Genomic DNA, 13,030 nt, shown 5'->3' on the forward strand with positions numbered 1-13,030 from the left:
ACTGTTTGGATGTTTAACACACAGCAAATGCAGACTCAGAACATGCATCTCAAAAGTCACAGCTTATGAGAAAGGAGAACATTTATGAGGTACCTAATGATGTCCCAGGAAGTGTGGGACATAGTCAGTGAACATCACTTGATAGATAAATTGCAACAGAACAGACCTGGAATAGGCTTGGGTTTTGAAATAGAGTCCATTGTGGATGTGAGTTTTTGGAATTAAATGCTCTGAAACAGTAAGGAAGAAGGCTGTTCATTACATTCATTGAATCTTTTCTTTATGTTGTGGGCTAAAATGAAGATGTTTTAGTTTTAAGTGTAAACCATGTGAACTTAAAGGATTATAATGATGACATACATATACAGAGCGATTTGAAAAGAAGTTTACTTGATGAGGTTTTTTTTTTTTTTAAGATAAACTTTGAGTTTTACATTTACTATAGGAAGTATCTAGGATTAGAGTTTGAAAACCTTCAGCATTTCTTTGAGCATTCACCTTTCTTGAGAAAAGAAAGGAAATGAATGATCACAAAGCTTGAGGATAGATGAAGGACAAGTACACGGAGCAAACGAATGGAAAACAGTCACGACTGTAATTCTTAGGCTGTGGGTCTGCTGGGGACTTTGCTTTTTGCCTGGCAGACAAATGGCACTGCTCCCCCATCATCATTTCTTTTTAACCAACCCACAGGATTGATTTTCAGGTAAGTACTATTTGGGTTCCAACATGCACATTAGAATCAACTTATATTACATATTTTGTGTTTTTAAAAATTTCAAATTTATACAAGCGGACAGATGAGTATAATGACTCCTCATGGCCCCATTATCCTGCTGTTCAGTTTTCAACATTCGACACTTCTTGTTTCATTAGTCTCTACTGCCACTTTTTGGAATAATACTTTAAAGATTTTCTAAAACGTATTGCTGCGCTCATAAATACTTGAGTGCATATCTCAAAAAAGGTAAGGACTTAAAAAAAGAACGTTATAGAAAAGACAAAAAGAATATAATTATCATACCTAACAAAATGCGTATGATGCAGTACTCAATCTGTGTTCCATTTTTACAGATTTTTTTTCAAAAACGTATTTTAATGTTAGTTTTAATTCCTTCAGGGTTTCAGCAGTGTCAGCACATTTCATTTGGTATGTTTTAAGCCGTTTTTCATTTGTGCAGTCCCCTCCCTCTACCCCGCCCCCGCAGCATTTAATTTGTTGATGAACCTGAGTCATTTTTACTCTTTTCTTTTTTTTTTTTTTTTTGCGGTACGTGTGCCTCTCACTGTTGTGGCCTCTCCCGTTGCGGAGCACAGGCTCCGGACGCGCAGGCTCAGCGGCCATGGCTCACGGGCCCAGTCGCTCCGCGGCATGTGGGATCTTCCCAGACCGGGGCACGAACCTGCGTCCCCTGCATCGGCAGGCGGACTCAACCACTGCGCCACCAGGGAAGCCCCTGAGTCATTTTTTAAAATAGAATTTTCCACATTTTAGATATGGCTGGTGGTATCCTCAGGTTTCTCTGTTATCTGTCATGTTTCCTATAAGCTAATAGTTAAATCTATAGGCTTCGTTAGATTCAGTTTGGGCTTTTGTTTGTTTATTTATTGCAAGAATACATTATAGCAGTGCTATATTCTTCCTGTTGCGTTATTACATCAGGAGGCCTGTGTTGTCCAGTTGGCCCACTTTTTAAAGAAATTAACATTTATCAGCGGGTTCAGGTGTGTGTTACCTATTTTCAAGTATTTTATTTAAAGATTTATTTATTTTTTACATCTTTATTGGAGTATAATTGCTTTACAATGGTGTGTTAGTTTCTGCTTTATAACAAAGTGAATCAGTTATACATATACATATGTTCCCATATCTCTTCCCTCTTGCGTCTCCCTCCCTCCTACCTTCCCTATCACACCCATCTAGGTGGTCACAAAGCACCGAGCTGATCTCCCTGTGCTATGCGGCTGCTTCCCACTAGCTATCTGTTTTATGTTTGGTAGTGTGTATATGTCCATGCCACTCTCTCACTTTGTCACAGTTTACCCTTCCCCCTCCCCATATCCTCAAGTCCATGCGCTAGTAGGTCTGTGTCTTTATTCCTGTCTTACCCCTAGATTCTTCATGACATTTTTTTCCCCTGGATTCCATTTATATGTGTTAGCCTACGGTCTTTGTCTTTCTCTTACTGACTTACTTCACTCTGTATGACAGACTCTAGGTCCATCCACCTCACTACAAATAACTCAATTTCGTTTCTTTTATGGCTGAGTAATATTCCATTGTATATATGTGCCACATCTTCTTTATCCAGTCATCCGATGATGGACACTTAGGTTGCTTCCATCTCCTGGCTATTGTAAATAGAGCTGCAATGAACATTTTGGTACATGACTCTTTTTCAATTGTGGTTTTCTCATGGTATATGCCCAGTAGTGGGATTGCTGGGTCATATGGTAGTTCTATTTGTAGTTTTTTAAGGAACCTCCATACTGTTCTCCATAGTGGCTGTACCAATTCACATTCCCACCAGGAGTGTAAGAGGGTTCCCTTTCCTCCACACCCTCTCCAGCATTTATTGTTTCTAGATTTTTTGTTGATGGCCATTCTGACCGGTGTGAGATGTTATCTCATTGTAGTTTTGATTTGCATTTCTCTAATGATTAATGATGTTGAGCATTCTTTCATGTGTTTGTTGGCAATCTGTATATCTTCTTTAGAGAAATGTCTGTTTAGGTCTTCGGCCCATTTTTGGATTGTGTTGTTTGTTTTTTGATATTGAGCTGCATGAGCTGCTTGTAAATTTTGGAGATTAATCCTTTGTCAGTTGCTTTATTTGCAAATATTTTCTCCCATTCTGAGGGTTGTCTTTTGGTCTTGTTTCTGGTTTCCTTTGCTGTGCAAAATCTTTGAAGTTTCATTAGGTCCCATTTGTTTATTTTTGTTTTTATTTCCATTTTCTAGGAGGTGGGTCAAAAAGGATCTTGCAATGATTTATGTCATAGAGTGTTCAGCCTGTTTTCCTCTAACAGTTTGATAGTTTCTGGCCTTACATTTAGGTCTTTAATCCATTTTGAGCTTATTTTTGTGTACGGTGTTAGGGAGAGTTCTAGTTTCATACTTTTACATGTACCTGTCTGGTTTTCCCAGCACCACCTATTGAAGAGGCTGTCCTATCTCCACTGTACATTCCTGTCTCCTTTATCAAAGATAAGGTGACCATATGTGCATGGGTTTATCTCTGGGCTTTCTATCCTATTCCATTGATCTATCTTTCTGTTTTTGTGCCAGTACCATACTGTCTTGATTACTGTAGCTTTGTAGTATAGTCTGAAGTCAGGGAGCTTGATTCCTCCAGCTCCATTTTCCGTTCTCAAGATTGCTTTGGCTCTTTGGGGTCTTTTGTGTTTCCATACATATTGTGAACTTTTTTCTTCCAGTTCTGTGAAAAATGCCATTGGTAGTTTGATAGGGATTGCATTGAATCTGCAGATTGCTTTGGGTAATATAGTCATTTTCACAATGTTGATTCTTCCAATTCAAGAACATGGTATATGTCTCCATCTATTTGTATCATCTTTAATTTCTTTCATCAGTGTCTTATAATTTTCTGCGTACAGGTCTTTTGTCTCCTTAGGTAGGTTTATTTCTAGTTAGGTTTATTCCTAGATATTTTATTCTTTTTGTTGCAGTGGTAAATGGGAGTGTTTTCTGAATTTCACTTGCAGATTTTTCATCATTAGTGTATAAGAATGCCACAGATTTCTGTGCATTAATTTTGTATCCTGCTACTTTACCAGATTCATCGATTAGCTCTAGTAGTTTTCTGGTAGCATCTTTAGGATTCTCTATGTATAGTATTATGTCATCTGCAAACAGTGACAACTTTACTTCTTCTTTTCCAATTTGGATTCCTTTTATTTCTTTTTCTTCTCTGACTGCTGTGGCTAAAACTTCCAAACCTATGTTGAATAAGAGTGGTGAGAGTGGGTAAGCTTGTCTTGTTCCTGATCTTAGTGGAAATGGTTTCAGTTTTTCACCATTGAGGACGATGTTGGCTGTGGACTTGTCATATACGGCCTTTATTATGTTGAGGAAAGTTCCCTCTCTACTTACTTTCTGCAGGGTTTTTATCATAAATGGCTGTTGACTTTTGTCAAAAGCTTTCTCTGCATCTATTGAGATGATCATATGTTTTTTTTCCTTCAGTTTGTTAATATGGTGTATCACGTTGAGTGATTTGCGTATATTGAAGAATTCTTGCATTCCTAGGATAAACCCCGCTTGATCATGGTGTATAATCCTTTTAATGTGCTGTTGGATCCTGTTTGCTAGTATTTTGTTGAGGATTTTTGCATCTGTGTTCCTCAGTGATATTGGCCTGTAGTTTTCTTTCTTTGTGACATCTTTGTTTGGATTTGGTATCAGGGTGATGGTGGCCTCGTAGAATGAGTTTGGGAGTGTTCCTCCCCCTGCCATATTTTGGAAGAGTTTGAGAAGGCTAGGTGTTAGCCCTTCTCTAAATGTTTCATAGAATTCGCCTGTGAAGCCATCTGGTCTTGGGCTTTTGTTTTTTGGAAGATTTTTAATCACAGTTTCAATTTCAGTGTTTGTGATTGGTCTGTTCATATTTTCTATTTCTTCCTGATTCAGTCTCGGAAGTTTGTGCATTTCTAAGAATTTGTCCATTTCTTCCAGATTGTCCATTTTATTGGCATAGAGTTGCTTGTAGTAATCCCTCATGATTTTTTGTATTTCTGCAGTGTCAGTTGTTACTTCTCCTTTTTCATTTCTGATTCTATTGATTTGAGTCTTCTCCCTTTTTTTCTTGATGAGTCTGGCTAATGGTTTATCTATTTTGTTTATCTTCTCAAAGAACCAGCTTTTAGTTTTATTGATCTTTGCTATTGTTTCCTTCATTTCTTTTTCATTTATTTCTGATCTGATTTTTATGATTTCTTTCCTTCTGCTAACTCTGGGGTTTTTTTGTTCTTCTTTCTCTAATTGCTTGAGGTGCAAGGTTAGGTTGTTTATTCGAGATGTTTCCTGCTTCTTAAGGTGGGCTTGTATTGCTATAAACTTCCCTCTTAGAACTGCTTTTGCTGCATCCCATAGGTTTTGGGTCGTTGTATCTCCCATTGTCATTGTTTCTAGGTATTTTTTGATTTCCTCTTTGATTTCTTCAGTGCTCACTTCGTTATTAAGTAGCGTATTGTTTAGCCTCCATGTGTTTGCATTTTTTACAGACCTTTTCCTGTAATTGATATCTGGTCTCGTAGCTTTGTGTTCAGAAAAGATACTTGATACGATTTCAATTTTCTTAAATTTACCAAGGCTTGATTTGTGACCCAAGATATGATCTATCATGGAGAATGTTCCATGAGCTCTTGAGAAAAATGTGTATTCTGTTGTTTTTGGATGGAATGTCCTATAAATATCAATTAAGTCCATCTTATTTAATGTATCTTTTAAAGCTTGTGTTTCCTTTTTTATTTTCATTTTGGATGATCTTTCCATTGGTGAAAGTGGCTTGTTAAAGTCCCCTACTATGATTGTGTTACTGTCAGTTTCCCCTTTTATGGCTGTTAGTATTTGCCTTATGTATTGAGGTGCTCCTATGTTGGGTGCATAAATATTTACAATTGTTATATCTTCTTCTTGGATCGATCCCTTAATCATTATGTAGTGTCCTTCTTTGTCTCTTCTGATAGTCCTTATTTTAAAGTCTATTTTGTCTGATATGAGAATTGCTACTCCAGCTTTCTTTTGGTTTCCATTTGCATGGAATATCTTTTTCCATCCCCTTACTTTCAGTCTGTATGTGTCTCTAGGTCTGAAGTGGGTCTCTTGTAGACAGCATATATATGGGTCTTGTTTTTGTATCCATTCAGCCAATCTGTGTCTTTTGGTGGGAGCATTTAGTCCATTTACATTTAAGGTAATTATCGATATGTATGTTCCTATTCCCATTTTCTAAATTGTTTTGGGTTCGTTATTATAGGACTTTTCCTTCTCTTGTGTTTTTGTCTAGAGAAGTTCCTTTAGCATTTGTTGTAAAGCTGGTTTGGTGGTGCTGAACTCTCTCAGCTTTTGCTTGTCTGTAAAGGTTTTAATTTCTCCATCAAATCTGAATGAGATCCTTGCTGGGTAGAGTAATCTTGGTTGCAGGTTTTTCTCCTTCATCACTTTCAGTATGTCCTGCCACTCCCTTCTGGCTTGTAGAGTTTCTGCTGAGAGATCAGCTGTTAACCTTATGGGGATTCCCTTGTGTGTTATTTGTTGTTTTTCCCTTGCTGCTTTTAATATGCTTTCTTTGTATTTAATTTTTGACAGTTTGATTAATATGTGTCTTGGTGTATTTCTCCTTGGATTTATCCTGTACGGGACTCTCTGTGCTTCCTGGACTTGATTAACTATTTCCTTTCCCATATTAGGGAAGTTTTCAACTATAATCTCTTCAAATATTTTCTCAGTCCCTTTCTTTTTCTCTTCTTCTTATGGGGCCCCTATAATTCGAATGTTGGTGGGTTTAATGTTGTCCCAGAGGTCTCTGAGACTTTCCTCAGTTCTTTTCACTCTTTTTTCTTTATTTTGCTCTGCGGTAGTTATTTCCACTATTTTATCTTCCAGGTCACTTATCCGTTCTTCTGCCTCAGTTATTCTGCTGTTGATCCCATCTAGAGTATTTTTAATTTCATTTATTGTATTCTTCATTGTTGCTTGTTCCCTCTTTAGTTCTTCTAGGTCCTTGTTAAATGTTTCTTGCAGTTTCTGTATTCTATTTCCAATATTTGGGATCATCTTTACTGTCATTATTCTCAGTTTGTTTTCAGGTAGACTGCCTGTTTCCTCTTCATTTGTTAGGTGTGGTGGGTTTTTACCTTGCTCCTTCATGTGCTGTGTGTTTTTCTGTCTTCTCATTTTGCTTATCTTACTGTGTCTGGGGTCTCCTTTTTGCAGGCTGCAGGTTCGTATTTCCCGTTGTTTTTGGTGCCTGTCCCCCATGGCTAAGGTTGGTTCAGTGTGTTGTGTAGGCTTCCTGGTGGAGGGGACTAGTGCCTGTGTTCTGGTGGATGAAGCTGGATCTTGTCTTTCTGGTGGGCAGGTCCATGTGTGGTGGTGTGTTTGTGGTGTCTGTGGACTTATGCCTCTTTGCTAATGGGTGGGGTTGTGTTCCTGTCTTGCTAGTTGTTTGGCATAGGGTGTCCAACACTGTAGCTTGCTGGTCGTTGAGTGAAGCTGGGTGTTGGTGTTGAGATGGAGATCCTTGGGAGATTTTCGCTGTTTGATATTATGTGGAGCTGGGAGGTCTCTTGTGAACCAGTGTCCTGAATTCTGCTCTTCCACCTCAGAGGCATATCCCTGAATCCTGGTTGGAGCACCAAGAGCCTTTCATCCACACGGCTCAGAATAAAGGGGAGAAAAAGTAGAAAGAAAGAAAGAAAGAAAGAAAGAAAGAAAGAGGATAAAATAAAATAAAGTAAGGTAAAATAAAATAGTTATTAAAATAAAAAATAATTATTAAAATTTTTTTTTAAGTAAAAGAAAACAAAAATGGGTGGACAGAACCCTAGGGCAAATGGTGAAAGCAAAGCTATACAGACAGAATAACACACAGAACATGCACATACACACTCACAAAAAGAAAAAAAGGGAAAAAAAAAATATCATTTCTCCCAAAATCCACCTCCTCACTTTGGGATGATTCTTTGTCTGTTCTGGTATTCCAGAGATGCAGGTACATCAAGTTGATTGTGGGGCTTTAATCCAATGCTTCTGAGGCTGCTAGGAGAGATTTCCCTTTCTCTTCTTTGTTCTCACAGCTCCCGGGGTTCAGCTTTGGATTTGGCCCCGCCTCTGCGTGTAGGTCGCATGAGGGCGTCTGTTCTTTGCTCAGATAGGACGGGGTTAAAGGAGCAGCTGATTCGGGGGCTCTGGCTCACTCAGGCCGGGGGGGAGGGAGGGGCACAGCTTGCGGGGCGGGCCTCTGGTGGCAGAGGCCAGCGTGTGGTTGCACCAACCTGAGGCCCGCCGTGCGTTCTCCCAGGTAAGTTGTTCCTGGATCCCGGGACCGTGGCAGTGGCGGGCTGCACAGGCTCCCGGGAGGGGATGTGTGGATAGTGTCCTGTGCTCGCACACAGGCTTCTTGGTGGCGGCAGCAGCAGCCTTAGCATCTCATGCCCGTCTCTGGGGTCCGTGCTTTTAGCCGCGGCTCGCGCCCGTTTCTGGAGCTCCTTTAAGCAGTGCTCTTAATCCCCTCTACTCGCGCACCAGGAAAGAAAGAGGCAAGAAAAAGTCTCTTGCCTATTCGACAGGTCCAGCGTTTTTCCCGGACCCCCTCCCGGCCAGCCGTGGTGCACTAACGCCCTTCAGGCTGTGTTCACGCCGCCAACCCCAGTCCTCTCCCTGGGATCTGACCGAAGCCCGAGCCTCAGCTCCCAGCCCCACCCGTCCCGGCGGGCGAGCACACAAGCCCCTCGGGCTGGCGAGTGCCGGTCGGCGCCGGTCCTCTGTGCGGGAGTCTCCCCGCTCTGCCCTCCGCACCCTGTGGCTGCGCTCTCTTCCGTGGCTCCGAAGCTCCCCGCTCCGCCTCCCGCAGTCTCCGCCCGCGAAGGGGCTTCCTAGTGTGTGGAAACCTTTCCTCCTTCACAGCTCCCTCCCACTGGTGCAGGTCCCGTCCCTATTCTTTTGTCCCTGTTTATTCTTTTTTCTCTTGCCCTACCCAGGTACGTGGGGAGTTTCTTGCCTTTGGGAGGTCTGAGGTCTTCTGCCAGCGTTCAGTAGGTGTTCTGTAGGAGTTGTTCCACGTGTAGATGTATTTCTGATGTACCTGTGGGGAGGAAGGTGATCTCTGCGTCTTACTCTTCCGCCATCTTCCTCAACTGCCAAAGAAGATGTTTTTAGCCACTTTTTGAGATGTTTTTTCTTAACCTTTTAAGTACAGTCAGTTCTCTGTATCCTCAGGTTGGTCCCACATTCACGGATTCAACCAACTGCGGATGGTGTAGGATGTTTACGGTCCACAGTTGGTTGAATCTGTGGAGACTGAGGCCAGACTGTAGAACTTGAGCATCTGCAGGTTTTGATGTCCAAAGTGGGTCCTGGAACCAATCTCCTGCTTATGCTGAGGGATGACCTTATTATTATCCCTGTTCTAGAAGGGGGTAAAATGAAGACTAAATCTCTGTGCTTATGTTTAGTTTGCCACTGGTAGTGACTAACTGGTTTAGATGAGGTTTATGGTAATATCTCATTAGCCCCAACCCTGGGATTGGAGTGTACACTTCCTGATGATATGATATCTTATGTGGTTTTGGTCATTGCAGTATCTCAGCATCTAGAGCTAACTCTGTCACGCAAATACGGGAGCAGAAGTTCTAAACTGGGGATGATTTTGGTACCCTCCAGCCCTACTCCAGGGCTCTTTGGCAATATTTGGAGACATTTTTGGTTGGCAGGATTGCTGAAGAGGGATGCTGCTGGCATCTAATGCGTGGAGACCAGGGATGGACTGCTGAACATCTGCAGTGCGTGAGACGGCCCTCCCCTGTCCCCAGATGTCCAAAATGTCAGTAGTGCTGAGGTTGAGAAAGCCTGTAGTAGACGGATGAAGGACAGAATGGGTGAAGGATATAAAAATAAAATAAATTTCCCATGTTAATCTGACCAGCAGAGGATGGTGCCTTGCCAGGAGGTAGCTTTAAACCCAGTTTACTGTTTGGTAAGCTTATGCCTAGTTCAGTTCAAAATGATTTGGTTATTGGTTGGAAGCTAAGGGCAGAAATCCACTTCTTTTGTAGTAAATTGCATGTGTTATTTTTCCTGCTTCACATGATTCTTTCTTCCCTTGTTGGGGGAATTAGTTTAATAAAGTAGAGACCTTTTTCTGCAATACATACAGTTTCTTTCTGGTTCTTGATACTCTCTGAAGTTAGTTCCTTTTTGTCCCTGGTCTTGTGTTACTTTTTTTTTCTCTTTACATTGCTTCATCCTATTGAATTTCACTTTTAAGCAAGCATTGCCTACAGAAGAACATTAGGAGATGCTATTATTGTATAATTTCACTCCTAACAATATACACAGGCTGCCTGTAGGTGATAAAGTGATTATCATAAAATGGCAGATGCCTTGGGAGATTTGAAAGTTAGGTTGCTCTTGTCTTCCCCTATGTTATTTTTAGCAACTGAAGATGCAGTAATTAGGATTTAATTAATAAGTTTTCTGGTGATGCACCAAAGAGGAGAAAACTGAGGTTTTTATTTACCTTCATTTTGGCTACCCGGTTACAGTCAAGCAGGGGTGTTTCTTTTAGCACAAGAGGTAATACAGTGTGATGGTTTGGAGCATGGGCTCTGGAGCCAGCCTGCCTGGGTCACTTATGGCACAATGACACGAAGCTGAATATAGCTTTTCTCACCGAAGAAGCTGTTGCCCTTGAATTCTTTTCGTTGCAAATATTGGATCGGAGGTTGGAAATAGAAGAAGGGAAATAGCCAAACATCCCCATCCCCCCTCCGTCCCCAAACAAACACTAAACTAAAATGAGGAGCAAAGCCTCCAGGGTCTGGGAGATAGAAAAATATGTGCAATAGACACATGTATGGCGTCTCCCGTTTTCTTCTTCTGACTTGAGGCAAAGTTGTTTTTTGTTTTTTGTTTTTAAAACTAAAATGAGGGTTGATTCCAGCCCTCTGGTTGATTTCCCATCTGTTCTGACCATAATTTTGATTTCCGGTCATGTGTTCATTTCAGCATTTTCCCATTGTCAGGGGAGAGATGAGCTATTTTGTGAGGTTTGTAGTAAAATGATTTTACCTGGAAGAAACTTCTAAGCCTGGAAATGAGAATGGGACTTTTGGGGAAGAAAATGCCATCCTAGTAAATATTACGCTTTATACCCATAGACAGATCCCAGTGAGAGGCAGCTCATGTTGGGTGAGAAGCCGACAGGTATGATGACTCAATATAATGAATTTTGTATGGGGAACTTGTCATTTTTATTACTGCTTCCCCAGCATTAACAATACTTAATACTTATTTTTTTATGCTGCATTGCCTGGCTAGACATACAGCAATGATATAAACAGCATGTAGAAGTTACCTAGATACAAATTCTTTTTTATTGGAAAAGAAATGCTCTCTATGGGGTTTCCGAGTGTTCTCATTTTTCCCCCTTTCTTTTCGAAACCCTTTAACTTTCATTCTCTGACAGATTAGCATTTTCCTTCATTGCTGCTTCCTGCTTGTTCGAGTTTTGAAACAAAACCAAAGGTTTCCTTCTGATTGCCTCTTCTTTTTCTTTATTTAGTCTGTGGTGTAATTCATTTTATTTTTCTTTCCTAAATGAGAGTGTAGGGGATGAAGGGGAGGGAGAGAGGAAATAAAAGAACAGTTTTTTCTTCACTAGTGCTTTTAAGTTTTAGTGTCGGCCTCTACAGCTGTCATTTCACACGCATGCGCACGCATGTGTGTGTCCATGTGTGTCCTGCAGCATCAAACACTGTTTGTAAGATAAAATGGTGGCTACTAGGGGATGGTGGAGGGATAAGATTGATGGTGTATAAGGGTACAAACTTGTAATGAGTAGTAAATAGACCCTAGAGATCTAAGGTACAGTATAATGAATGTAGACAATAATAGTACACTATAATTATGTAATGTGATAAATATTGACACATCGGTGATATCACAGTATATAAATGGATCAAAATAATAGGCTCTACACCTTAAACTTATCCAATGTTCCAAGTGAAATTTATTCAATAAAAAATTGTATGTAGGGAACATAATCTGTAAATATGTTTTTCCATTTTGTTAAAGTTTTATTGACGTGTAGCTGACGTACAATAAACTGCATATATTTATAGTATACATTTTGATAAGTTTGATGTGTGTGTACATCTGTGAAGCCATCACCAAAATCAAGTGGCTGAACCCTCCCATCACCCTCAGAGTTTCCTCAAGCCCCTTTGAACTCCCTATCTCTCACTTTTCTCATTCCCTCATCCCTGGGCAAACCACTGGGCTGCTTTCTGTCACTCTACATCAATTTGCACTTCCTGTAATTTCATATAAATGGAGTAACATGGCATGTACTTTTTAAAATCTGGGTTCTTTCACTCAGCATAATTACAGATTCACCTGTGTTGTAGCAAGGACCAATAGTTCAGTCCTTCTCAATGCTAGCTAGTGTTCCATTTTATGGATACACCACAAATTTCTGTTTTATCCATTTACCTGTTAATAAATATTTGGGTTGCTTATAGCTTTGGGCTATTATAAATAAAGCTACTAAAAACCTTTGTGTACAAATCTTTGAGTGAACGTAGGCTTTCATTCCTCTTGGGTAAATCCTAAGAGTATAACGCCTGGATTGTACGATAGGTGTATGTTTAACTTTTGGGGAAACGGACAAACTTTTTTCCCAAGTGGTTGTATTTCATTACATTTCCACTTACGATGTACAAGAGTTCCATTTCCTTTACATCCTTGCCAAATCTTGATGTTTCGGATACAAGTCTTTAGATAATGTGCTTTGCAAATGTTTTCTTCCTGGCTTCCTGGCTTGTATTTTCATTCCCTTAAAAGTGCCTTGCAAAGAGCATTTAAAAATTTTGATGAAGTTGAATTTACTAGTTTTTATGGACTGTACTTTATGGATTGTGCTTTTGCCTAATCCAAAGTCACAAAGATTTTATGTTTTCTTCCAGAAGTTTTATAGTTTTAGGTTTTACACTTAGATCTATGAGCTATTTTAAGTTAGTCGTTGTATAAGATATAGAATATGGATCCAAGTTCACTTTTGAATATGGATGTCCAGTTGTTTCAGTACCATTTGTGGGAAAAACTATCCTTTCTCCACTGAATTGTCTATTGTTTGCTAGTATGGTGAGTTGCATTGATTTTATTTTAATATTAAGGCAGTTACATTTCTGTGATAAACCCAGCTTGGTCATGATGTATTATCCTTTTATTTATCTTGTTGAATTCCAGTTGCTAATGTCTTATTTAGAATAGTTGCATCTACATTCA

At 40.0% G+C, this 13,030-nt stretch overlaps 1 protein-coding gene across 1 annotated transcript in view; it reads left to right on the forward strand.

Annotated features, from left to right (window-relative positions):
* The window catches only part of ARHGAP10 (Rho GTPase activating protein 10), a 342,299-nt gene that overhangs the window by 206,117 nt on the left and 123,152 nt on the right, over nt 1-13,030 (forward strand). The gene's annotated exons all lie outside the window — the stretch shown is intronic.

This window comes from Lipotes vexillifer, unplaced genomic scaffold (genome assembly GCF_000442215.2).
Source record: "Lipotes vexillifer unplaced genomic scaffold, Lipotes_vexillifer_v1.1 scaffold269, whole genome shotgun sequence".
NCBI classification, from domain to species: Eukaryota; Metazoa; Chordata; class Mammalia; order Artiodactyla; family Lipotidae; genus Lipotes; species Lipotes vexillifer.